Below are 5,395 nucleotides of genomic sequence, written 5' to 3' on the forward strand. Positions count from 1 at the left end.
GAGTATTAAAAACAATGTTCTCCCTCCTACAATGAGTCAGGGGTTAATAACACTGATACCCAAGCCTAAAAAATAAGTGCTGTTCACCGATAACTGGCGTCCAATTTGTCTTCCTAATAATGACTATAAGATATTAGCCTTACTACTTGCAAAAATAATTAAAGAAGTCCTGGATGCAATCATTGATGAAACACAATTTGGCTTCATGAGGAACAGACATATTTCTAACAATGTCAGACTAGTATTAGATATACTTGACTACTCCTAATAACCGGATAGCTTCATGTTATTTTTTGATTTTTATAAAGCATTTGACACAGTAGAGCATCAGTTTCTCTTCCACTCCCTTGAGAGACTTGGCTTTGGGGATTGTTTCTGTAAGGCTATTAAGACTCTCTATGCAAATGGTAACAGCTCTATCAAATTGAAATATGGCACCTCACCTAGATTTGAGTTAAAGAGAGGAATTAGGCAAGGTTGTCCTATCTCTCCTTACCACCCAACTTGCAAATTCTTGAAATAATAGTCCTGTACAAGGTATTTCCATTGCTGGTAAATCAATTATTACAAGCCAGCTGGCTGATGATACTACACTTTTTCTGAAAGACACTAACCAAATTCCCATATCGATCAATATGATAAAATCTATTCCCAAAGCGCCTGGGAAAGGATTAACATTAATAAATGTGAACTCATGTGTGACACCTTCATAATATGGTATTGCAGTAAAAGAAGAACTTACATATTTAGGCATAACCATTACAAAGGATCAGAAGTCTAGAGGCTTACTAAATTTGAACCCTCTTATTAAAAATACCCAGAAGAAGCTAAATCAATGGCTACAGAGGGACTTATCTTTAAAAGGTAGAGTCCTAATAACCAAGGCTGAAGGTATCTCTAGACTAACATATGGCGCTCTATCTTTATATCTTGACAGTAAAATAAGCAAGGAGATAGACCAGATGCTTTTCAACTTTCTGTGGAGAAACCGTACCCATTACATTAGGAAAACTGTTGTAATGAACACTTATGAGAATGGTGGACTGAATTTTCTGGACTTTACTACTTTAAATAATACTTTTAAGATCAATTGGATAAAACAATTCCTAAGAAGACCCACTTCTATCTGGAATTTTATTCCTCATCATGTCCTCTCTACTTTTGGTGGCCTTAACTTAATGTTGTTTTGCAATTATAATATTGACAAAATTCCAGTGAAACTTTCTGCTTTTCATCGGCAGGTTTTCTTGTCATGGTCCTTAATTTATAAACACAATTTTTCTCCACACAGATATTATATATGGAATAATCTGGATATATTGTATAAAAATACTTCTTTGTTTTTAGAATATTGGTTCCGAAATAATATCCTATTGGTGAGCCAACTGGTAAATGCAGAGGGTCTTTTAGACCCAGAGGGTCTCAGTTATAAGGAATTCTTATCACTTTACAAGGTCTTTGTAACACCTAAAGATTTTGCAATTGTTTTAGACGCCATTCCCTCAGGTGTTGCTCTGTTATTCAGGAACAAAAGACCTGATCCTCAGAGCCTACCTATTGACCCTGTTGACTCATCAGTAGGAAAGATTTGTTTCTCTTTTGGTCCATTCAACAGAGCGATACGAACCTTGTTTCAGCAGGATGTTGTACCTTATGTCATGCCTTATTGGAATGGATTTATTGATAATATCTGTTGGAAAAAAGTTTGGATGTTGCCACACACATACCTACTTGTTAACAAAATTAAGGAAGTTTCCTTTAAAATTATTCATAAATATTATCCTGCCAACCACTATATGAAGAAGTTTAAGGAAAACATCAACTCAAATTGCTCCTTTGGTAATGACCACCCAGAAACAGTGTTGCATATTTTTTGGCATTGTATTCATGTAAGAAAACTGTGGCAAGACATCAGTAGATTTATAATTGAACACATTTATGAAGATTCTACACTATTGTGGAGAGATGTACTGCTTGGATTATTTACATACGATAGAAATAAGCTGAAACATTATGTAATTAATTGCATTATTCTTTTGGCCAAATTTCATATACACAAATGTAAATTTACAAACAAAAAAACATCACATTCTTACCCTACAAAAAGAAATTGAACAATATTTTAAGACAGTTAAATACTCTACTAGAAAAAAAGCTGTTAGAATTGTAAGTGTATGTATGTCCCTAGCGCGATTGTCTATTGTTTATAATCTATATATACTTGTGTTCCCTTATGTACTTTCTGTCTTGATTTGTTGTTAATAAAAAATATATTGAAAAAAATTAAAGGGAGGAGTCGAGGAACCTGCCCATTTTCCACGAAAGTATGTAATGCCACGATTTACAAAGCTTTACGATATTATAGTGATAAATTAATTATATCACATCTTGGAAAATATGTGTTATGTACTTCTTGTCGACGAAATTCATGCTTATGTTGGGTTTTTGAGCTAGCGCCCAATTGACTCCCATACACTCATCGAAGGAGAGCTCCCCTTGTCCCAGCATCGCCCAGAACACATCGCGCAGTCCATTGACGACGCATGGGAACACACAATGTGCGTCACTACGATTCCAATGCCGTTTCGTATCTCCTCAAAGGTTCTATGGTATGGGTAACTGCATATGTGGAGTGTCTGAAAGTGGGCATGTCAACATAAGTAGGAGGCTCATCAGCGCTCTGTAATTATTTTATTTAACCAGGCAAGTCAGTTAAGAACAAATTCTAATTTACAATAACGGGTTACACTGTCCAAACCCAGACGACGCTTGGCCAATTGTGCGCCACCCTATGGTACTCCTAATCACGGCTGGTTGTGATACGACCTGGATTCGAAACAGGGTGTCTATAGTGACACCTCTAGCACTGAAATGCAGTGCATTAGACTGCTACCCCTTCTGGGGACCTCTTGGTTAGACGGTTTTGATTGAGTGTGTTATTCTGTCGTTTCTTAACCTCGTAATGTCGACGTCTGCTTCCTTCCTCGTGGCAATCTAATTAGAATACAAAAATCCCCATAAAAATCAGTCAATTTAAAATTGAGATATGTTTTTTTGCATTGGATGCGTCTCAATCCACCACATCCGTCTACGTAACACTTACGCACCTGCGCTGAAAGGTGACAAGAGCAAGAGCGGTGTTTGTCAGACCATGAGACATCCCAACAATCGGTCTTCTCACAAAATCGACTGTAGCGTTGGCCTACAAACTATAATGACCCCTCTACGGAAAGATGATTATTGGTCAACTGTGGGAAGCATTGGAGTCCACATGGGCCAGCATCCCTGTGGAACACTTTCGACACCTTGTAGAGTCCATGACCCGACAAATTGAGGCTGTTCTGAGAACAAAGGGAGGTGCCACTCAATATTAGGAAGGTGTTTCTTCATCTGTGATTTGATGGGCTATGTATGATAGGGACACCTGGAATGTTTGTTGTTGAATGTACTTTGTATTGTTACTGTATGCAGCAGTTGTGTCCAAGACAAATTTCCACTTAGGGACAATAAAGTAAATGTTGAATCACCATTGGAAACACATTGGTCGGTCCTGAATGATAGGCCTACATGTTATTCTGATACATAGCCTATTCATCTTGGCATCTGTTTGTACATGATATGTTTATACTGCATGTTCACCTGCCCGGGGACTGCAGATTTAAATTTGCTGTCATCCAAATCTGGTGCAATGGATCACTTCTCATATTCTGAGACTTATATTGTTGTACATTGCCCCAGCCAAACAAATGTAATACATACAGTGCCTTGCGAAAGTATTCGGCCCCCTTGAACTTTGCGACCTTTTGCCAAATTTCAGGCTTCAAACATAAAGATATAAAACTGTATTTTTTTGTGAAGAATCAACAACAAGTGGGACACAATCATGAAGTGGAACGACATTTATTGGATAGTTCAAACTTTTTTAACAAATCAAAAACTGAAAAATTGGGTGTGCAAAATTATTCAGCCCCCTTAAGTTAATACTTTGTAGCGCCACCTTTTGCTGCGATTACAGCTGTAAGTCGCTTGGGGTATGTCTCTATCAGTTTTGCACATCGAGAGACTGAATTTTTTTCCCATTCCTCCTTGCAAAACAGCTCGAGCTCAGTGAGGTTGGATGGAGAGCATTTGTGAACAGCAGTTTTCAGTTCTTTCCACAGATTCTCGATTGGATTCAGGTCTGGACTTTGACTTGGCCATTCTAACACCTGGATATGTTTATTTTTGAACCATTCCATTGTAGATTTTGCTTTATGTTTTGGATCATTGTCTTGTTGGAAGACAAATCTCCGTCCCAGTCTCAGGTCTTTTGCAGACTCCATCAGGTTTTGTTCCAGAATGGTCCTGTATTTGGCTCCATCCATCTTCCCATCAATTTTAACCATCTTCCCTGTCCCTGCTGAAGAAAAGCAGGCCCAAACCATGATGCTGCCACCACCATGTTTGACAGTGGGCATGGTGTGTTCAGGGTGATGAGCTGTGTTGCTTTTACGCCAAACATAACGTTTTGCATTGTTGCCAAAAAGTTCAATTTTGGTTTCATCTGACCAGAGCACCTTCTTCCACATGTTTGGTGTGTCTCCCAGGTGGCTTGTGGCAAACTTTAAACGACACTTTTTATGGATATCTTTAAGAAATGGCTTTCTTCTTGCCACTCTTCCATAAAGGCCAGATTTGTGCAATATACGACTACTGATTGTTGTCCTATGGACAGAGTCTCCCACCTCAGTTGTAGATCTCTGCAGTTCATCCAGAGTGATCATGGGCCTCTTGGCTGCATCTCTGATCAGTCTTCTCCTTGTATGAGCTGAAAGTTTAGAGGGACGGCCAGGTCTTGGTAGATTTTTGTGGTCTGATACTCCTTCCATTTTAATATTATCGCTTGCACAGTGCTCCTTGGGATGTTTAAAGCTTGGGAAATCTTTTTGTATCCAAATCCGGCTTTAAACTTCTTCACAACAGTATCTCGGACCTGCCTGGTGTGTTCCTTGTTCTTCATGATGCTCTCTGCGCTTTTAACGGACCTCTGAGACTATCACAGTGCAGGTGCATTTATACAGAGACTTGATTACACACAGGTGGATTGTATTTATCATCATTAGTCATTTAGGTCAACATTGGATCATTCAGAGATCCTCACTGAACTTCTGGAGAGAGTTTGCTGCACTGAAAGTAAAGGGGCTGAATAATTTTGCCCGCCCAATTTTTCAGTTTTTGATTTGTTAAAAAAGTTTGAAATATCCAATAAATGTCGTTCCACTTCATGATTGTGTCCCACTTGTTGTTGATTCTTCACAAAAAAATAGTTTTATATCTTTATGTTTGAAGCCTGAAATTTGGCAAAAGGTCGCAAAGTTCAAGGGGGCCGAATACTTTCGCAAGGCACTGTATATAC

This window comes from Oncorhynchus clarkii, chromosome 17 (assembly GCF_045791955.1).
Source record: "Oncorhynchus clarkii lewisi isolate Uvic-CL-2024 chromosome 17, UVic_Ocla_1.0, whole genome shotgun sequence".
NCBI classification, from domain to species: domain Eukaryota; kingdom Metazoa; phylum Chordata; class Actinopteri; order Salmoniformes; family Salmonidae; genus Oncorhynchus; species Oncorhynchus clarkii.